General features: G+C 40.0%; 1 protein-coding gene across 5 annotated transcripts in view; it reads left to right on the top strand.

Annotated features, from left to right (window-relative positions):
* raraa (retinoic acid receptor, alpha a) overlaps positions 1-23,179 on the top strand; it is a 735,685-nt gene that overhangs the window by 167,697 nt on the left and 544,809 nt on the right. For all 5 annotated transcript variants that reach the window (XM_063037129.1, XM_063037127.1, XM_063037130.1 and 2 more), the window contains one exon: positions 12,286-12,327. The gene's annotated coding sequence lies outside the window, so the exon portion shown is untranslated. The remainder of the gene's footprint in view (positions 1-12,285; positions 12,328-23,179) is intronic.

Here is a 23,179-nt window from a genome sequence, read left to right as displayed (position 1 = left end):
CTGTGAATGCCTGCAAGAAAATGAATCTCAGGGTGACATATATGTACTTCGAACTTTGAAGCAATAATTCTATTCTAAGATTCATGTATAATGTTAATATATGTTGCAAATTACAATTTGAGATGGAAAAAGCATGTAAAAAGGGCCCACTAGGGGAACAGCTATTCTGGATTGGGTGATATGTAATGGCCCAGATTTGACTAGGTGGTTAAGGTAAAAGAACCTTTAGGAGGCAGTGATCAATTCACCTTGCATTTTGAGAAGGAAAAGCTAAAATCAGATGTATCAGTATTACAGTGGAGTAAAGGGAATTACAGAGGCATGAGAGAGGAGCTGGCTGAAGTTGATTGGAAGGGGACACTGGAAGGAATGATGGCAGAACCGCAATGACTGGTGTTTCTGGGGGAAAATTTGGAAGATGCAGAAAAAATACATCCCAAAGAAGTATTCTAAAGGGAGTATGAGGCAACCATGGCTGACAAGGGAAGTCAAGTGAGTATGAAAGCAAAAGGGAGGCTATAGAATATTGCAAAAAATGAGTGGAAAGGTAGAGGTACCACAAACACGAGAAAATCTGCAGATGCTGAAAATCCAAAGCAACACACAAAATGCTGGAGGAACTCAGCAGGCCAGGCAGCATCTATGGAAAAGAGTAAATAGTTGATGTTTCGGGCTAAGACCCTTCATCAGGACTGGAAAGGAAGAGGAGAAGTCAGAGTAAGGAGATTGGGGAGGGGAGGAAGGTGGATTGGAAAGCTTTTAAAAAAAAACAACAGAAAGCAACTTAAAAAAAAGCCATAAAGAGAGAAAAGTTGAAATATGAAGGTAAGCGGGCTAATAATATAAAAGAGGATACAAGAATTTTTTAAAGATGTATATAGAGTAAAAGAGATGAGAGTAGATATCGGACTGGTGGAAAAGTAGTAATGGGGGACAAAGAAGTGGCAGACAAACTTAAGTATTTTGCATCAGTCTTCACTGTGGAAGACATGAGGAGGATGACAGAAATGCAAGAATATCAGGGGGCTGAAGTGAGTGTTGTTGCTATTGCTAAGAAGGTGCTTGGGAAGTTGAAAGGTCTGAGATAGATAAGTGGCCTGGATTAAATGGACTACACCCCAGGGTTCTGAATTGAATTGACTTTATTTCTTACATCCTTCACATACATGAGGAGTAAAAATCTTCATGTCTCTATCTAAATGAGCAATCATAGTAATTTATAATAAATAGAACAGTCAATGTAACATAGAAATACACTTAAATCAGCATGTGTTAATTAGTCTGATGGCATAATGGAAGAAGCTGTCCTGGAGCCTGTTGGTCCTGGCTTTTATGCTGCGGTACCATTTCCCAGATGGTAGTAGCTGGAATAGACCGTGGTTGGGGTGACTCGGGTCCCCAATGATCCTTTGGGCCCCTTTATCACACCTGTCTTTGCAGATGTCCTGGATCATGAGAAGTTCACAACTACAGATGTGCTGGGCTGTCCGCACCACTCTCTGCAGAGTCCTGCGATTAAGGAAGGTACAGTTCCCATACCAGGCAGTGATGCAGCCAGTCAGGATGCTCATAATTCTGCCTCTGTAGAAAGTTCTTAGGATTTGGGGACCCATACCAAACTTCCTCAACCATCTGAGGTGAAAGAGGTGCTGTTGTGCTTTATTCACCACACAGCCGGTGTGTACAGACCACGAGGTCCTTGGTCACGTGGATGCCGAGGAACATAACTTACCCTCTCAACCCCAGATCCATTGATGTCTATAGGGGTGAGCCTGTCTCCATTCCTCCTGTAGTCCACAACCAGCTCCTTTGTTTTTGTGACATTGAGGGAGAGGTTGTTTTCTTGACACCACTGTGTCAGAGAGATGACTTCTTCCCTGTAGGCCACCTCATTATTGTTTGAGATTAAGCCAATCATTATAGTGTCTTTCTTTCTTTTTAAATCTTTTTATTGAATAAGTATACCAAAAGGTAAGCCATATAAACATTAATACAATGTTAAAATATAATAAAATTACAGAAGGTATCAATACCGAAAAAAAATACTACAAACAATGTAATTTAAACATAAGAAACCAAGATAACATAATAGTATACTAAATTTTATATATATATCGATAGAAAAAAAGAAAAAAAAACCCCAAAAAAACAACCCACCGTGCAACTAACTAAAAGCAAAGCAAAGCAATGGGCTAACTTGAAACCAAACAGAGTTAAACTTAAAATCACGTCCTCAATCCCGACCTCCATTAAAAACAGTGAAAAAAAAACAAGAAGGGTATATATTACATTAAATGAAAATATCGAATAAAAGATCCCCAAATCTGTTCAAATTTAAATGAAGAATCATAAAGGTTACTTCTAATTTTCTCCAGATTCAAACATAATATCGTCTGGGAGAACCAAAAAAAGGTAGTTGGAGCATTAAGCTCTTTCCAATGTTGTAAAATACATCTTTTCGCCATTAAAGTAAGAAATGCAATCATTCTACGGGCTGAAGGGGAAAGATTACTAGAAATTTTAGGTAGTCCAAAGATAGCAGTAATAGGGTGAGGAGAGATATCTATATTTAACACCTTAGAAATAATATTAAAAATGTCTCTCCAAAAAGTTTCCAAAGTAGGGCAAGACCAAAACATATGAGTTAAAGAGGCTATCTGCCCCGAACATCTATCACAAAAAGGATTAATATGCAAGTAAAAACGCGCTAACTTATCTTTGGACATATGTGCTCTATGAACAACTTTAAATTGAATTAGGGAATGTTTAGCGCAAATAGAGGAAGTATTAATTAATTGTAAAATCTGCCCCCAATCATCCACAGAAATGGTAAGCCCCAATTCCTGTTCCCAATCTACCCTAATCTTATCAAATGGAGCTTTCCTAAGTTTCATAATAATATTATAAATCATAGCCAATGCACCTTTCTGACATGGATTAAGGTTAATTATCGAATCTAAAATATATGTAGGAGGAAGCATTGGAAAGGAAGAAAGTATAGTACTTAGGAAATTTCTAACTTGCAAATATCTAAAAAAATGTATTCTTGATAAATTATATTTGTTAGATAGTTGTTCAAAAGACATAAGGGAACCATCTAAAAATAAATCCAAAAACCGTAAAATACCCTTAATCTTCCAAGTTTGAAAAACGCGATCCGTAAAAGAGGGAGGAAAAAATATGTTACCTAAAATAGGAATCACTAACCCGAATTGATTAAGATCAAAAAATTTTCTGAATTGAAACCAAATACGCAAAGCATATTTAACTATCGGGTTAGAGACCTGCTTAAGGCGTTTCGAATCAAAAGGGAGAGAGGAACCTAAAATAGAACCAAGTGTATAGCCCTGAACAGATTGTAGTTCCAATGCTACCCATTTAGGAATAGATAGTTTATCCTGATCAAGTAACCAAAATTTCATATGTCGAATATTAATTGCCCAATACTAGAATCTAAAGTTCGGTAATGCTAAACCTCCATCTCTCTTAGCTTTCTGTAAATGTATTTTACCCAGTCTCGGATTTTTATTCTGCCAAATAAATGAAGAAATTTTAGAGTCTACTTTATCAAAGAAAGATTTTGGAACAAAAATTGGTAATGCCTGAAACACATATAAAAATTTTGGCAAAAAAAACATCTTAACTGCATTAATACGACCAATCAAAGTTAAATATAAAGGAAACCATTTAGATGAAAGTTGAGTAATATGGTCTATTAATGGTAAAAAGTTAATCTTAAATAAATCTTTATATTTACAAGTAATTTTAATCCCAAGATAAGAAAAATAGTTATCAATCAATTTAAATGGAAATTTATAATATAAGGGAAGATGTTTATTAATCGGAAAGAGTTCACTCTAATCATTATAGTGTCATTGGCAAATTTAATTAGCAGATTGGAGCTGTGGGTGGTGATACAGTCATGGGTATACAGGCAGTAAAGGAAGGGGACTCAATATGCAGCCCTGAGGGGCTCCTGTGTTGAGAGTCAAGAGGGGTGGAGGTGAGGGAGCCCACTCTTACCACCTGCTGGCTATCTGACAGGAAGTCCAGGATCCAGCTGCACAAAGCAGGGTCAAGGCCAACGTCTCTTGGCTTCCTGTTGAACCTGGATGGAATTATGGTGTTGAATGCTGAACTGTAGTCCAAGAACAGCATTCTCATATAAGCATCCTTCTTCTCCAGATATGTAAGGACGGTATGTAGAGCAGTAGCTATTGCGTTATCTGTTGATCGGTTGTGTCGGGGGAATTGTAGGGGGAAACGGTGGCTGAAGAGATTGCAGGGGCACTAGTAATGATCTTGCAAGAATCACTAGATTATGTAATGGTTCCAGAGGACTGGAAAATTGCAAATGTCACTCCACTCTTCAAGAAGGGAGGGAGGCAGAAGAAAAGAAATGATAGGCCAGTTAGCCTGACTTCAGTGGTTGAAAAGATGTTGGAGTCAATTGTTAAGGATGAGGTTTCGAAGTACTTGAAGGCACATGATAAAATAGGCCAAAGTCCGCATAGTTTTCTCAAGGGGAAATTTTGCCTGACAAATCTGTTGGAATTCTTTGAGGAAATAACAGATGGGGTAGACAAAGGAAAGTCTGTGGATGTTGCTTACTTGGATTTTCAGAAGCCCTTTGACAAATTGTCACATAAAAGGCTGCTTAACAAGATAAGAACCCATGGTATTACAGGGAAAGTGCTAGCGTGGATAAAAGATTGGCTGACTGGCAGGAGGCAAAGAGTGGGAATAAAAGGGGCCTTTTCTGGTTGGCTGCCAGTGGCTAGTGGTGTTCTGCAGATTCTGTGTTAGGACCACTTCTTTTCATGTTATATGGCAATGATCTGGACAAGTTTGTGGATGATATGAAAATGGGCGGAGGGGCAAGTAATGTTGAGGAAGCAGGGTGTCTACAAAGGACTTAAACAGAATAGGGGAATGGAGAAAGAGTGGCAGATAGAATATAGTGAAGGCAGAAGAAATAAAGGTGTGGATTATTTTCTAAACAGGCAGAAAATTCAAAAATCAGAGGTGCAAAGGGTCTTGAAAGTCCTCAGGTAGGATTCCCTGAAGGTTAACTTGCAGGTTGAGTCGGTGGTAAGGAACGAAAATGCAATGTTAGCATTGATTTCAAGAGGACCAGAATACAAAAGCAAGGATGTACTGCTGAGGATTTCTAAGGCATTAGGCAGACTGCACTTGGAGAATTAGATGTGTTGGCATTGGAGAGGATCCAGAGGAGGTTCACGAGAATGATCCCAGGAATGAAAGGGTTAATATATGAGAAGCATTTGGCTCTGGGCCTATACTCACTGGAGTATAAAAGAGTGGGGGGGGGGTGCGGGATCTCATTGAAACCGATCAAATATTGAAAGGCCGAGAAAGAGTGGATATGGAGAGGATGTTTCCTATAGTGGGGGAGTCTAGGACCAGAGGACACACCCTCAGAATTGAGGAATGTCCACTTAGAATACAGATGAGGAAAAATTTGTTTAGCCAGCGGGTGATGAATCATTGCCACAGGCAGCTTTGCAGGTCAGTTCATTGTGTATATTTAAGGTGGAGGTTGATCAGGGTGACAAATGTTACAGGGAGAAGGCAAGAAAATGGGGTTGAGATGGATAATAAATCAGCTATGATGGAATGGTGAAGTAGACTTAGTGGGATGAATGGGCTTATTCTCCTTCTATCTCTTATGGTCTTGTGTTAGAGATCCACACATTCAATAAATATGACAATCATTTTCTTTGCCATTTTTCAGTATTTCTTTTACTTTTACCACATGGCCATTCTCCAGATGTGACCTCTGAGAACCCTACTAAGATTACCACAACTCGCCTCAATCTTTTTTAAAAATTTGATGTTAATGTTTGCACATTGTTGATTAGTGGTCTTTAACTGGAACCTTGTCCTTGGGTAAAGAAACTATATATAACACTGAGAACTAAAAAGAAATTTAATGCAGGGCCTTTCTGGTTTATAGCTTCTTGCTAATTAACTGGGCCCATGGTGGTGTTTCTGAAGACCATCTGTATGTCAATCCCTATTAACACCTTTTAATAATTAAGTACATAGTACATAAAGAATTTTAAATATTATTCATGTTTATTTTGCCTCTATCTACTCAACTGACTTTCAATTTGATCTGCTGAGTTAAGCCATTACTCAAGACATAACTGTAAAGCACATAGAATGGTACAGCACAGCACAGGCCCTTCAGCCCACATTTTGAGCTGATCCTTTAATATACTACAAGATAACCTAATGCTTTCCTTCCCAATAGCCCTCCATTTTTCTTTCATCCATGTGCCTATCTATAAGTCTCTTAAATGTCTTTAATGTATCTGCCTCTGCCACCACCCCAGGCAGCGTGCTCCACTCACCCACCACTCTCTGAGTGCCAAAAAAAAACTACCTTTGATATCCCGTAATGCATTCCTTCAATCATCTTCAAATTATGCTAGCCTTTTCTGCCTTGGGATGGGGGGAAGTGCTGACTGTACATTCTTATCTACGTAGGCCTCTTATCATCTTGTACACCTCTATCAAGTCACCTTTCATTCTCCTTGGCTCCTTAAGAAAAAAGCCCTAACTCACTCAACCTTTCCTCATAGAACATAATCTCCTTTGCACCCTCTCTAATTTCCTCTACACCCTCTCTAAAGCTGCCTTATCTTTCCTAAAGATATTCTGTCTGTGTGAGTTTATTCACAGTTGTAGCAATAGTTGTTTGAAAAAAATGTTTAAACATCTCTGAGATAGAACAAGCAAAGGGAGATTTTTAATGTCTTACCAAATGACATTGCTTCATAACTTGTAAGGCACAAAGAATCTGTAGGTTATTCATGCACATGTACACACAAACTGGGATGTCTGAAAAGTAATCAGGAAAGGGATTATTGGTGGATTTTTGAGAGTAGAGTAGAGATATACAATGCATTTTCACTGTTCTATCTAAATTAAATACATTACAAACATTGTATATGATTTGAATGTGTTACAGGCCTGAAATAGTTAAAACTATCTCCAGATATTTTAACAGCAATAATGTTTTATTATTTTTGGATTCAGTCGTTATGTCTGTAGACTGAAAATTGCAGCCAAATAGAACCCCTCTCACATAATAATTTTAATAGGTCCAGTTCCTGAGATACTGGTTACACCCTTTGTTTTGATCCTGTCTGTTATATAATTTCCCTGCAAAGTCATGCAAAGTAGTTTTCTTCAACAGACAACGGTTACCAAGTGTTTTAGTTTTTTAGACAGGACTGTGATTCCTGAATTTGATACTGAAGGGAAATACAGAAGTTAGATCTTGTATTTGTGTGACAATGCTGCTGTTTGCTATCATGTTCCATCTACCACAAGCTGAGATGCAAATAGAAATCAGCTGCCCATGGTAGAACTGTGCTATGTAAACCAGGAAGGCCCTGGCTTGTATCAGCTGTGTGTATGGGGTTAGCTAATCTTGGCTACAGTTAGCCTCATTGTATTTCTCTGGTAAAGGGAACGGGATAGATTCTGGGATTCTTGCAGGAAATGGGAAGATTGGAGATTGGACTTGGTTGTGAAAGCACGCAAAGCTGAATAATGAAGGAATGTTAATTATCTTAGCTATCGCCAAAAATCATAACTTGAACAAGGTTCCAGGAAGGCTGGCACGCTGGAATACTGGATCGTCAGGACACAATCTAATTTTATTGCTGTATTTTCTTCTTTTAATGATCTTTACACACATCTACGTCCAACATTTTCTGATGCTTGCTATCCGCAGGTCTGGTGTCTGAGAGAAACCTTTTCATTAATTCTGATTAGTATTTGGTGGTCTCTGATGTGACTGAAAGGGATGAAAATGAAAAATTGATAAATTTTGAGGAAACTGATGCCTATAATAAACTTCTGAGTTGCTTGTTTAAAGCTTTGATCATTAAGCCCAGTCCATCATAGGCTAGTCTGCAGTAAGCTGGACCGGAAAGTTAGATCACATGTGCTCGCCAGTTGTATACAAGATTGGCTTGGTGGTAGCGAAGGAGTGTTATACAGTTCTTTGACCAGTGGTGTGCCACAGGAGTTGGTGCTGTGTCTACCATTGTTTGTTATGTATATTAAAAATGTATTTAACATGGTTAGTAAATTTGCAGATACAGTGGCATGCAAAAGTTTTGGCATCCCTGGTCAAAATTTCTGTTACTGTGAATAGTTAAGTGAGTAGAAGATGAACTGATCTCCAAAAGTCATAAAGTTAAAGATGAAACATTCTTTTCAACATTTTAAGCAAGATTAGTGTATTATTTTGTACAATTTTAGAGTGAAAGAAAGGAAAGGGGCACCGTGCAAAAGTTTGGGCACCCCAAGAGATTTGAGCTCTCAGATAACTTTTACCAAAGTCTCAGACCTTAATTAGCTTGTTAGGGCTATGGCTTGTTCACAGTCATCGTTAGGAAAAGCCAGGTGATGCAAATTTCAAAGCTTTATAAATACCCTGACTCCTCAAACCTTGTCCCAACAATCAGCAGCCATAGGCTCCTCTAAACAGCTGCCTAGCACTCTGAAAATTAAAATAAATGATGCCCACAAAGCAGGAGAAGGCTATAAGAAGATAGCAAAGTGTTTTCAGGTAGCTATTTCCTCAGTTCATAATGTAATTAAGAAATAGTAGTTAACAGAAATGGTGGAAGACCAAGAAAACTTTCTGAGAGAACTGCTCGTAGGATTGCTAGAAAGGCAAATCAAAACCCCCCGTTTGACTGCAAAAGACTTGCAGGAAGATTTAGCAGACTCTGGAGTGGTAGTCCACTGTTCTACTGTGCAGCAACACCTGCACAAATATGACCTTCATGGAAGAGTCATCAGAAGAAAACCTTTCCTGAGTCCTCACCACAAAATTCAGTGTCAGAAGTTTGCAAAGGAACATCTAAACAAGCCTGATGCATTTTGGAAACAAGTCCTGTGGACTGATGAAGTTAAAATAGAACTTTTTGGCCGCAATGAGCAAAGGTATGTTTGGAGAAAAAAGGGTGCATAATTTAATGAAAGGAAAACCTCTCCAACTGTTAAGCACGGGGGTGGATCGATCATGCTTTGGGCTTGTGTTGCAGCCAGTGGCACGGGGAACATTTCACTGGTAGAGGGAAGAATGAATTCAATTAAATACCAGCAAATTCTGGAAGCAAATATCACGCCGTCTGTTTAAAAAAAAGCTGAAGATGAAAAGAGGATGGCTTCTACAACAGGATAATGATCCTAAACACACCTCAAAATCCACAATGGACTACCTCAAGAGGTGCAAGCTGAAGCTTTTGCCACGGCCCTCACAGTTCCCTGACCTAAACATCATCGAAAATCTGTGGATAGACCTCAAAAGAGCAGTGCATGCAAGATGGCCCAAAAATGTCACAGAACTAGAAGCCTTTTGCAAGGAAGAATGGGTGAAAATCCCCCAAACAAGAATTGAAAGACTTTTAGCTGGCTACAGAAAGCGTTTACAAGCTGTGATACTTGCCAAAGGGTGTGTTACTAAGTACTGACCATGCAGGGTACCCAAACTTTTGCTTCGGGCCCTTTTCCTTTTTTGTTATTTTGAAACTGTAAAAGATGGAAATAAAAAAAGAAATCTTGTTTGAAATATGAAAGGTGTCATCTTTAACTTTATGCCTTTTGGAAACCAGGTCATCTTTTACTCGCTTAGCTATTCACAGTAACAGAAATTTTGACCAGGGGTGCCCAAACTCTTGCACGCCACTGTAACACCAACATTGATGGCATGTTGGACAATGAAGAAGGTTGTCTAAAGGTTACAACAGGATTGAGATCAACTTGGAAATTGGGCTAAAGAATGGCAGGTAGAGTTTAACTTGGATTGACGGTGGGGGAGTGGGGTGGTGGTAGTGAGGAGTGTGAAGTGTTGCATTTTGTGAAGTTAAACCAGGGTAGTACTTCCACAGTAAATGAGTAAGTGGCACAGCAGAGCGATCTACAAGTATAAGAATGTGGGTGCCACGGTAGCGTAGTGGTTAGCGTGAAGCTATTATAGCTCAGGGCCTCAGAGTTCAATTCCAGCGTCATCCGTAAGGAGTATGTATGCCTTCCCTGTGGAATCTCTAGGTCCTCCAGTTTTCTCCCACAGTCCAAAGGTGTACCAGTTAGGTTAATTTTTCATTGTAAATTGTCCCATGATTAGGCTAGGATTAAATTGCGGGATTGCTGGACAGCACGGCTCAAAGGGCTGGAAGAGCTTATCCCATGCTGTATTTCAATAAATAAATGTAGTACCCTGCAAGTGGCAATAGCATTAAATCAGGTGGTGAGGAAGGTGTGTAGCATGTTTGCCTTCATCAGATAGGGCACTGAGTACAAGGGTTAGGACATTGTGTTACAGCTGTATAAGGCATTGATGAGATGGCACCTGGAATATTTTGTGAAGTTCTGGTCATGATACCGCAGGAAGGATGTGATTATGCTAGAGGGGGTGCAGAAAAGATTCACAAGCAAGTTGCTGGGACTAGAAAGCTTAAAATTATTTTTTTAAAAAAAGATCTGGGTGGGCTGTGACTTCTTTCCCTGGAGTGAAGGAGGCTCTGTGGTGACATTATAGAGATTTACAAGATCATAGGGGTGGCACAGTAACGTAGCAGTTAGCATTGCAATATTACAGCACTAGCAACCTGGGTTAATTTCTGCCACTGTCTGTAAGGAGTTTGTATGTTTCCCCCCATGACTACTTGGGTTTCCTCCGGGTGCTCTGGTTTCCTCCCACAAAGATATATGGGTTAGTAGGTTAATTGGTCACATGGATGTAATTGGTTGGCACGGGCTTGTTAGGCTCGAAGGGCCTGTTACTGTTTTGTATCTCTTAAATAAAAAGTTAATTATCAGTTTCTTTTTTTCCACAATAGGTAGGGGAGACTAAAAGGTGTAGGTTTAATGGGGAGCAGTGACTGACAAAGGGTCTCAGCCCGAAACATCGACTGTACCTCTTCCTAGAGATGCTGCCTGGCCTGCTGCGTTCACCAGCAACTTTGATAGGTGTAGGTTTAAGTTGAGAGTGGAAGATCTAAGTGAGACCAGAAAGACAAGTTTTTCCACAGAGTGGTGGGTATATGGAACGAGCTGCCAGAGGAATCTGTAGAGATGGGTACAATTATAGTGTTTAAAAGACATTTGGACAGATACATCAAATACGAATGACATATCCCTCCCATCCATCCAACAATCTTTTTGACTCCCTACCATCAGGCAGGAAGTACTGCAGCTGTAGAGCAAGGACTGTTCGGGTAGGAAACAGCTTCTTCCCCAGGCAGGAGACTACTGAACTTCTTGCCACCGCCCAGGTCTCATTGCATATGAAGAGCCAGTAGTATATACTATTCACTTTTTAAAGTTGTGCCCTAAATGCACCTTATTATTTGTTAATTTATTTGTGTTGGGTGCGTGGAATGCATGGCCAGCGAAGTTGGTGGAGGCGGATTCAATAGGGTCTTGTAACAGACTCTTAGATAGGTACATGGAACTTAGAAAAATGGAGGGCTATGTGGTAGGGAAATTCTAGGCAGTCTCTAAGAGTAGGTTACATGGTCGGCATAGTATTTTGGGCTGAAGGGCCTGTAATGTGCTGTAGATTTTCTATGTTTCTATGTTATAAGACATAGCAGAATTATGTCATGCAGCCCATCGCTTCTGCTCCACCATTCCATCATGGATGACTTAATATCCCTCTCAACTCCATTCTCCTGCTTTCTCCCTTCTCCCTTCTCCCCATAACATTTGACACCCTGACTAATCAAGAACCTATTGACCTCCACTTTAAATCTACCCAATGACTTGGCCTCCACAGCCTTTGTGTGAGTTATATGTATTGTGTTGTTCACCTTGTTCCATAGGAGCATTGTTTTGTTTGGCAGTATACATGTCTCTGGTTGAATGGCAATAAACTTGAACTTGATTTGGAGGGCTGGGTCAAATGCGACAAATTGGACTAGCTCAAGAAGACACCTTTATCAACGTGACAATTTTGGCTGAAAGGCCTATTTTAGTGCTGTAAAACACTTGGACTCTTTGACTTTATTTTGGAGAACATAACATTTTTGCTCATTATGTAGATTGCAGAGGTAACCAAGGAAAATCTAGCCTAATTGTCCCATTACATGAATGTTGAAGATGGAGAAAGATTTGTGAAACTAGATAATGATAACTCAGTGGGTTTCCAATTCATAACTGATGCAACAAAACACTCTTCAGGAAGCAAATAATCTGATGTAAAATAATTTTAACTGGCAAATTTTCCTTTACCAGGAAACAGAGTATGGAGTGAAGAATATTGAGTCATAAGACTGGGTAAGTACAACCTTTCACTTGGATAAAACATATTTGAAAGCTCAATGGTGGCAGAATCCTGCAAGAACTAAAACAGTTTGGCATGACTGTAATTTCAATTTTTTTATAATATTTCTCGAATGTAACATCAATGAAACAAACATCTGGAATTAACATTTATTAAAAGGATGTAACTGTCAAAATCAATGGAGCAGAAAACATAACCGTTTTCAAAATGCACTTAAATTAGTGATTTGTTTTGAAAATTTAGCCAAACATGGCCCATGGTTAAGAGCTTAGAAACATTACAATCTAGTAACAGTTTTGTTTATAATATTTACGTTGTGGATTCCCTGAAGTTTGTGATTTAATAACAGTTAGGCTCTTGTTCTTGCCTTGTTTCTCGCTGCATTTTGTTAAATGGCATGTTTTCTGTGATGATTACAGCATGTGATACATTTGTCAAGTGATAAATAATCACATGGAAAGGCGGTGTGTGTTGTTTTTTCTTGGAATGGTTGTTTTTACATCGTTTTTCATCAAGGGGAATCCTTATCATACACAAGGACAAAAGAGGTATTAATTGGATACAAAATTGGGATATTAGTTTGATTTGTTAACCTTGTATTTTGTACACAGGGAATAGAAATTAGAAGATTAGAAATTTAGGCTGGATTATACTGCAAGCATTCCTGTTTGTGCTAATAGAACACAATGGGGAAATGCCCAGCATATCGGGCAGCATCAGTGGAGAGAGTTTTAGTAGATGACCTTTCATTACGTTGTTCTTCGCACTGCATCTATTTCAAATGTTAGCACTTCATGCAATTAGTGCTAGATTATTTCATTTGTTTAAGGTATGCAGTTTTTTAAATCCTAAGTATGTAAAGTACTTCCATGTAAGTAATTTTAATTGAGTATGTTTTCCTCTTTCATGAACATTTGCAAAAGTGAATGCGGTCCTAAAGCAGTAAAATTTGCTCTGTGCTCAGGTATCCTTCCTACTATCGTTTAGAAGCATGTGCCCAACATTGCCCGAAATAGGACAGCAGTGAGTTGTTAGCTCTTTTGCACTCAATTATGCCTAAAGCATGTTTTTTTGCAGCCAACCTTGAAGTGTTCAGTTTTCCCACATAGGTCGTTTTCACTTTTACAGCCTAGGTGTGAAATCGCAACAGTACAGTGGTTTTTCGAGCACTGTCCACCACTGAGAGTTGAACCTTTAACCACAGGAGAGCAAAGTAACGCATAATTAAAGTTTTTGAATCTCTGTGTATGAAGTTTTAACTGAATATGCAGTTTCCTGGTACTTGTGCTCTTCTATTTATTTACTAACACAAACACGAGCAACACATACAGAATGTCAGAGTTCGGAGTTCAATTCTGACACAGTCTGTAAAAAAGTTTGTATGAACTTCCTGTGGGCATGTGGGATTCCTCTGGGTGCTCTGGTATCCTCCCACATTCCAAAGATGTACCAGTTAATAGGTTAATTGGTCATTGTAAATTGTCCTGTGATTAGTCCAGAGTTAAATAAGTGGGTTGCTGGGTAGTGCGACTTGTTGGGCCGGAAGGACCTGTTCCACCCTGTGTCCCTAAATAATAAATAAATAAATAAAGCTTAGCAGGCCGTGCAGCATCTATGGAAGGGAATAAACAGTCAATGCTTTATATTTTAATTTTTAAAATTTTATCCAGATACAGTGTGAAATAGCCCTTCTGGCCCATCAAACCATGCCGCCCAGCAATCCCTGATTTAATCCTAGCCTAATCATGGGTCAGTTTATAATGACCAATTAACCTCCCAATTGGTCAGTCTTTAGACTGCGGGAGGAAACCCATGAGGTCACAGGAAGAACATATAAACTCCTTACAGGCTGCGGCGGCAATTGAACCCAGGTTGCCTGTACTGCATTGTGCTAACCACTATGCTACCATGCTGCCCTAGCTTTGGGCTGAGACCCTTCATTGGGACCAGAAAAGAAGGGGGCGGAAACCAGAATAAAGAGGGTGTTAGAGTGAGTTTTTTTGGGTAGGTGATTTGTTTACACTTAAATGACTTTGGCCACCAGACTTCTATTTGACTATTTGACAAAATACTGTGGATTGAGTCCACAATAATGCACTTCCTGAAAAGGTGTGAACACCAGATGCTTCTGGTGCCGTAGTTTGACCTGATGCTGTAGTTTCGAAAACAGTATTATCTATACATTATAAATATTAATCGTCTTCTATGTTAGCACGTAAAATGCCAAATAAATGTATTGTGGATTTAATTGCATTCCTAAAGGCTGTGGATACCAACCCAGACGTGTTGGTATTTGAAGGAAAGGATGGAGTTAGGTGGTATGATATTTTGTATGTAGCTTCAGTAGGGAGCATTGTCTATGCATTATCTATAACTTTTTAAGTAGTGACTGCCTTTGTGTTTAGCATATAAATATCGAGCCCACATTGGGCTAGCAGACCTTTCTACTGAAAGCGTCTCTGTCCGTAGATGCCTGCTGTACCTTGTGTCGAATAAAGAAGCTGCTTTGTATCTACCAGTGACTGTCTCTCCAGTGATTCATCCACGCTACAACAGAGGGTAGAGGGAAAGGAGTACAAGCTGGCTGGTAAAAGATGAGACCAGGTGCGGGGGGCGGGGGGAGGTTGGTAGAGGTGGTTGGTTGGGGAAAGTGTCTCAGTGTGAAACATCGGCTGTTTATTCCCCTCCATGGATACTGCCTGACTTGCTATCTATTTACTGCTTGTTTAAAAATTAAATTCTGTTGACATCAATGTGATTTGAAGCTTCACAAACAGACTGCTAAGTATGTTTGAATACTTTTGACCACACTCCAGAATGAGAGTAGCCCAGCTACAGAAGTCTGTAGTGTGCATGTGATGCTTGCATTTACCACATTCTGAAGCCAAGCACCAGAACAGTGTCAACTCATGCGCTGAAGCAAAAGAGAAAATGGGCCTTGCACTTAATACCCCCAAGATAAAGGTCCTCTACCAATCTGCCCAGTTGCACCATAGTGCCCAGTAAAAATGAAGGTTCCTGCATTGAAATGTTGAGATTTTCCCAGTGTAGGTTGACATCAGTGATTAAATTCACCATCCTCTTCAGTGTTCCAAGGTTATAATCAATGCATTGTTTCTGGTGCCACGAGCAGCGAGTATATAGGATTAATAGGATATGTCAGATAAATGTGTGGCTAAAGAAATGGTGCAGGAGGATGGCCTTCAGGTTCATAGGTCATTGGGAGTGACTTTCAGGAAGATGTGACCTGTCTAAGCAGGTTGCACCTTAACCAAAGTGGGATCAACATCCTTGCTGGGAGATGTGCTGGCACTGTTGGAGAAAGTTTAAACTAAGTTGGCAGGAGAAAGGGCCTTGGTAGATGGAGAGGTACAGTCACCTAGAAGAGAAATAGTTAGTATGTTCAGTAGGCAGAATAACCAAGTAAGGGAATTCAAAGTTAAATTGCATCTATTTTAATGCAGTAGAACTAGAAAAGAAGGTGACCTCAGAAGTTTTTATTTATATGGAGGGCTATGACATCATGATCATATCTGAGACGTAGAACATAGCACAGGGACAGGCACTTTGGCCCATAATATTGTGCTGAACTAGTTAAATTAGTAATCAAATACCCAACTAACCTAAACCCCTCTGCCTACACAATATCCATATCCTTCCATTTCATGCACACATCTGTGTCTATACAATAAATGCCTCTATTGTATTTGCCTCCACTACCACCCTAGGCAGTGCATTCCAGGCATCCATCACTTTTTTAAAAAAAAAGAAAGCAAGAAAATTACCCTGCACATCCCCTTTGAACTTTCCCTCTCACCTTAAATGCATACCCTCTAGTATTAGATATTTCAACCCTGAGAAAAAGATACTGTCTGTCAACTCTGTCTATGCCTCTCATAAATCTTATAAACCTCTATCAGATCTCCCCTCAGTCTCCACTGTTCAAAAGAACAACCCTAGTTTGTCCAACCTCTCCTTATAGCATGGCCTCTAATCCAGAGAGCATCCTGTTAAACAACTTATGCACCCTTTTCAAAGCCATCCTTCCTTAAACGGGGCAACCCTTTATATTGATGGCTCTTCGATAGACATGGTCGAAGGATGGATATTACTGGCAACAGGCTGGTCCTGGACTTATTTCATAATTTACTGACATAATTTACACATTACTATTTAACTATTTATGGTTCTATTACTATTTATTATTTATGGTGCAACTGTAACTAAAACCAATTTCCCCCAGGATCAATAAAGTATGACTATGACAACTCAGTAACCCAGGGTATAGAATTTTCAGCAAGACAACAGAAGAGGGAGTATTACACTGGGTAAATAGAGATTAGAAACAATTAAGGTGTTGTCACTTTGTTTGGGGTGTATTACAGATCTTCCAACAGTTAAAAGAAGAAGGAGGAATGGATAGGTAGGCAAATATCAGAGGCGCAATAAAAATAGGGTTACTGTACTAGGGATTTCAACTTATCAAATATCAGCTGGGATTGCCTCAGCATTAAAGCCTTGGGGGTGGGGGAGAGAATTTTTGAGGTGTATTCTTGAGAAATGCAGCTGGTCAAGTGGAGGGGAGTATCAGTAAGGGATTATTTTAGAGATGGTTGTAATTCTGTATATTTTAAATTGGTTACAGAAAAGGGTAGGGATGTATCAATAATAAAGGTCTTAAATTTGGGTATGGCCAATTTCATTAACATAAAGTTGAACCTGGCAAAGGTGGATTGGAAACATCTATGTCTGCACAGCAGGATGTATTGAAAAGAGAAATAACAAAATTTCAAGTCTAACACATTCCTGTAAGGGTAAAAGCTAGGGATAACAAGTATCGGGAACCCCCAATATTGAAGACTGGATAAAGAGATAAAAGGAAGCATATGGTAGATATAGGGAGCTAATGACTGAGGAGGCCTGTTAACAGTGTAATAAGTGCAGGGAGGTGCCTTTTTTTAAAAAAAAAAGGAAATTTGGGGAGGTTGAGGTCAGAGAAACTCATGGTCAGATAAGATTTAGGTAAGTATGAAGGTATTCAATAAGATTGAAGTATATACAATAATGAGGGGTATGGATTAGAGAGACCGTAGGAAACTGTTCCTCATACCTGAGGTGATAAGGGGTAACATCCAATCTGAAGGCATGAGCATTAATTTCTCCAGCTTCTGGTAATTTCACCCCCCTCTTCTCTTTTTCCATTCCCCCTTCTGGTTACCCTCTTATCCCTTCTCCAACATGTCCATCACCTCCTCATTCCCTTTCTCCCATGGTTTATTAGCCTCTCCCATCAGGTTCTACCTTCTTCAGCCCTTTAATTCTTCCAGCTGTCACCTCCCAGCTTCTTATTTCAACGTCCTACCCAGCCACCCACCCAACTTCCCACTTACCTGGTTTCACCTCTCGCTTGCCAGTTTGTACACTTCTCCCACCACCTTCTACCCCTTCCTTTCCAGTCCTGATGAAGGATCTTGGCCTGAAACTTAACTGTTAGTTCCCCTCCAAGAAACACTTGCTGTGTTTCTCCAGCAGTTTGTGCGTGATGCTCAAGACTTCCAGCATCTGTAGAATCTCTTCTGTTTAGTTTCTGTAGAAGAGTTTGAAGGTGCCTTGTTGGACTGATCAGCCATCTCAGAACCCATAAAATCACAATGAAAACAAGTTATCCTGGAGCCCAAAGGTCTGTTTAAGAAGACAGACTAATTATTCCTTTGAATACGATGTTGTAAGTTGTAACACATAAAAATAGAACTCAAAATGTTACTCAACAAAATTTTAAATTAATTTTTGAATATTTTTGGTGCTGCCATGTCACAATGAAATATTTGAATAGATCAATTGTAATAAAAATATTCTTTAAATGAATTTCCACAATTGAAATCTCTACATTTACACTAAAACAGTGGTGAACTTTGTGCATCCACACAGCTGTTGTTTAACAAACAGCTGCATGCATTCTGGAGTTGTTGCCCAGTGTGTTTTAGTTCTAATTGAGGAGGGCTTGGTTAACACTTGCTGATATTTTTGCAAAGCCTATTCCTTCTGTGCCAGCCATTGGAGCAGGAACTGAGGTCGAACACTTGAACATTCTTTTCAGCTAATTTTTGTGTTTTTTTTCTCTCTGCCTTCACTCCTTTCTTGAATGTAATAATTCTTGCTATGTTGACACATTTTTCAGCTATTGTGGTACTGCAGTTAGAAAGTCTCTTCTACTTGATGCATCGCATGTACACTTTGTACAGCTATCACATTGAAACAAAGACTTTGTTGTTTTAGATACTATTTGATCCCTTCAGTGTCCATGTTTGAAGCAACCCTACTGCATAGGCATCATTATTTGTGAGCAGCGAAGGCAACCAGATTTTTGCTTGATTCTTTTAATATTTGGGCTGAAGAAGCTGCCATGGGGCAGTAGACCACTGGAACTGATGCAAGTTGGGAGAATTTCAATGTAGGATGGAGTAAGGGAAATGATAATATACACAAGGACAATGAACTCTGTTAAATTGCAGAATCAGAATCAAATTTACTATCACTGACAGAGGTCATGAAATTTGTCACTTGACAGCAGCAGTCCACTGAAAGACATAAAAATACAAAGTGTAAGCTAAATAAATAGGGCAAAAAGTGAATAACGAGGAAGTGTTCATGGACTATTCAGAAATCTGATGGAGGGGGAGAAACTGTTCTTCAAATGTTAGATGTGGGTCTTCAGGTTCCTGTCACACCACCTTGATGGTTATACCTTGAAGAGGTTATGTCCCGGATGGTGAAGATTTTTAATGATGGATTCCACCTTCTGGAGGCACTGCCTCTTGAAGATGGCCTTGACAGTGGGAAGAGTTGTATCTGTGGTGGAGCTGGCTGAGTCTACACCTCTCTGCAACCTCTTATAAATCTGTGCATTGTGCCATCAGAAACTAGTCAAAATGCTCTGCACTGTTCTTTGTGATTGCAAAATACGAAGATTGTGAATGCAAGATGCAGAAGTGCTTGAGCTTGAAGTGAGGATGTCCCTCAATTACTTTGCTTTAATATTGATGCTGTATGATCTTGCCAGGCAACTCTTGGGCAAGAAGCCCTCTTGGTTCCTTCGCAATCCAGTATGTTAGTGCTTGTTGAGAGAGAAGAGCAGTTGTCTTCTATTCAGTTATTGTTAAATTTAAACTGTTCCATTTTTTGTGAATTCAGCATAATTTTGACCGGCTGTGGCAGGATGTTTACATGAAAAATACAATTCTCTGAAGATTTTTATCAGAATTGGCTAATTTTGTAAAGCAAATAAACCTAAGCATAACTTCATTTTTGAAGTCACGCTCATATTAAAAGCATTTCCACAAGCATGCTTATGTCAGTGAGACCATTTCCTTTTGACTCTTAGTGGCTTAACCAGAGAGGAGGTGTCAAAGTTTGCATGGATAGATGAAAAAAATGAAGCTGGATTTGGTAACAGGCTTGTCTTAGCTCCTGTTGAAAAATATACAATTGTCGTTGTCATCTGTTTCCACAGCGATTTGTTTGTTCAGTTTCCAATGATACGTTATCTGTAGTACTTAATCACTTGTTGGTAATATAATCTGGTTCCTTCTGAACAATTAAACTGGTCATAGAGCACTGGTCCATTTGTAACGGAACTAAGGAACCATTTAAGAGCTACAAAAATACTGTTGTTCAAGGAAACTTTAGTCATGGATGGCAGATAGATGACCATTAACCATTAAAGCTGTTACAGAGTAGGGTCAGGCAAATCACTGAAGTTTCTTTCCTGGTTAATTCCCAGGCCATTAACTACAGCGGCAAAGCAATTGGAATTGGCAACTCTAAATGAAAACGGCAACATTTAGCAGTGGTGACTACTTCCATGATTATCTAACAAAACACATAAAAGTTGCTGGTGAACGCAGCAGGCCAGGCAGCATCTCTAGGAAGAGGTACAGTCGACGTTTCGGGCCAAGACCCTCCATCAGGACTAACTGAAGGAAAAGCTAGTAAGAGATTTGAAAGTGGGAGGGGGAGATCCGAAATGATAGGAGAAGACAGGAGGGGGAGGGATGGAGCCAAGAGCTGGACAGGTGATTGGCAAAAGGGATATGAGAGGATCATGGGACAGGAGGCCTACGGAGAAAGAAAAGGGGAGGGGGGAAAAAGCCCAGAGGATGGGCAAGGGGTATAGTGAGAGGGACAGAGGGAGAAAAAGGAGAGAGAGAAAAAGAATGTGTGTATATAAATAAATAACGGATGGGGTATGAGGGGGAGGTGGGGCATTAGCGGAAGTTTGAGAAGTCAATGTTCATGCCATCAGGTTGGAGGCTACCCAGACGGAATATAAGGTATTGTTCCTCCAACCTGAGTTGGAGAACATCCAACTCACACATTCTTTTTCTCTCTCTCCTTTTTCTCCCTCTGTCCCTCTCACTATACCCCTTGCTCATCCTCTGGGCTTTCTCCCCCCTCCCCCTTTTCTTTCTCCCTGGGCCTCCTGTCCCATGATCCTGTCATATCCCTTTTGCCAATCAATTGTCCAGCTCTTGGCTCCATCCCTCCCCCTCCTGTCTTCTCCTATCATTTTGGGTCTCCCCCTCTCCCCCTCCCCCCCACTTTCAAATCTCTTACTAGTTCTTCTTTCAGTTAGTCCTGACAAAGGGTCTCGGCCCGAAACGTCAACTGTACCCCTTCCTAGAGATGCTGCTTGGCCTGCTACGTTCACCAGCAAGTTTTATGTGTGTTGCTTGAAATTCCAGCATCCGCAGATTTCCTCGTGTTTCCATGATTATCTGTTGGATTGTGTATTCTTCTGGATGTATTCTTCGGGAGAAGATGGCAGCGTGACGACAGCGCGCGCGGCCTCTCCGGTAATGAATATCTGTTATCTGTCAAGTAGGGGACCATGCACAATTCCTGATTTGATGGAGACAGATGTGAGTGCACAGCGGAACATCTGGAAAACTTCTGAAATGTCTGCTTTGCTACCGCTGCTACTGTATGGTAACCAGAATGTCTGGAGCTGTAGGCCTTGAAATCCTCGGCTTTGCGTGTTTCAGCGGCCGAGGGAGAGATCAAAGGCGCTTGGCAGAGAATGGCGCTCGGGAGGTTGTATCGGAGGGGCTGCTCGGAAGCTCGGAGTTTTCGGACAGATGGACTTGGGGTCAGCTGCTTCCAAGGTATCGGCAAGTTGACAGTGCCTGGAGGTTTATGGCAGGGAGTTTTTCCCTTTTGCCGCCGCTATCGGGGACTCGGGAGTCGATCGACTCGGGGACTTTGAGACTTTTTTTTTACTGTGCCTATGGACTGTTCTTCATCAAATTATTGTATTGCTTTGCACTGCTGTAACTATATGTTATAATTATGTGGTTCTGTCAGTGTTAGTCTTTGGTCTGTCTTGTTTTCTGTGATATCACACCGGAGGAACATTGTATCATTTCTTAATGCATGTATGCATTTCTAAATGACAATAAAAGAGGACTGAGTGTTCTCATAATCTAATGTTGCATACAAAAATACTTTGATTGAATCTGAGTTATGATGTCCATATAAATAGGCAGCATGTTTTATGCTGCTGAATACATGTTGATGCTACATTATTGGAAACAGACATGAAGATTGTCTAATTTGAACAAGGTTAACAATTGGCACCTTTCCATAATAAAGGAATTGTGTTTCCCATTATATTCATTACCAAGGACATTTCTAGTTTGATAAGTGACATTGTAATGCACTTTCAAACATCTGTAAAGTTGTTACTCTGATGGAAATATTCTTGCTAGTATTGAAGTTTAATTTCCAAATGCCTATGTATCCCTGCTAATAAGTAAACAGATTTCAACTGCAGTATTTGAAGATTTCAGAGCCAGCACAGAAATAATTGGCCAACAGCCTGTTATGCTTGTGATTTTATGACGTTCTCCCTAATATGTCTAATGTGTGGATGTTGTGCTTCAAGATGCCATACTTTGTTGCAAATGAAACTTTTTTTTTCAAATGGCAGGTTAGAATCAAATGATGGGCTCCAAATGTTCTCTGACAAAGCACAATGCTAACTTTGAACTTTGTCTTATTGAATAAATATTAATCATTGGCCTGCGAGAAGCAATGCATCTTAATAATTGAATTCCAGAGTCCAGGAATTGCTGGGTGAGGCATCTCCACTTGGACGACTGAGATCATCAATACTGTGCACTCCTCTTGTCTGCAACTGAAGCGATAGCCTTGCTAGTCAAGACCATTCTGGAGCAGAGTTGGCCAGGGCCTTGTCAATATAATTTGATGGTAAGGATGACTCTGACAAAGCCCACTTCAAAGATCCCGTGAAGAACTCTGGCAACAAAGTCCTGCCTCCAGTTTTTCTTTCTACCAAAGCTGTCAGAAAACTAAAAAATTACAGTAATTGCATAATTATGTATATAAAAAAGGAACTTGTGCTTTTGTTTCTTCCTCACAGCCACACAGTTTCCAATGTTAAGTATGGGCTTGTAGATCAACCTTTTGCAGAATTCTGGAGCAGGTCATTGTGTAAATGCCTTGGAATTCCAGCAAGTTCTTGCTCTCTGCACAGCCTGGAAGTCATTGGCAGCACTTGTGGGGCTTTTGTGTTTGAATGGGAATTCAGAGGTTGACAACAGCTATGAGGATAAATGCCACTAGTTCCTTATGGAGCCTCTGGATAAACACTAAAATCCAGGCTAGTTGGACATTTTTACTAAGTCAACTATGGTTGTTACAGTTGCACAACTCCGGCCTCACAATGACAGAGAGACCAATTGCCTCACAAAGGCCATAGACTTGGCCTCTTTTCTAACTTGAGTGCTGTCTGCCTCCATTTACAAGGCCCTTGGCTAATCCTGCTCT

The sequence above is a fragment of the Mobula hypostoma genome, chromosome X1 (assembly GCF_963921235.1).
Source record: "Mobula hypostoma chromosome X1, sMobHyp1.1, whole genome shotgun sequence".
Lineage (NCBI taxonomy): Eukaryota > Metazoa > Chordata > Chondrichthyes > Myliobatiformes > Myliobatidae > Mobula > Mobula hypostoma.
This window is presented reverse-complemented; position numbering and strand designations above follow the sequence as displayed.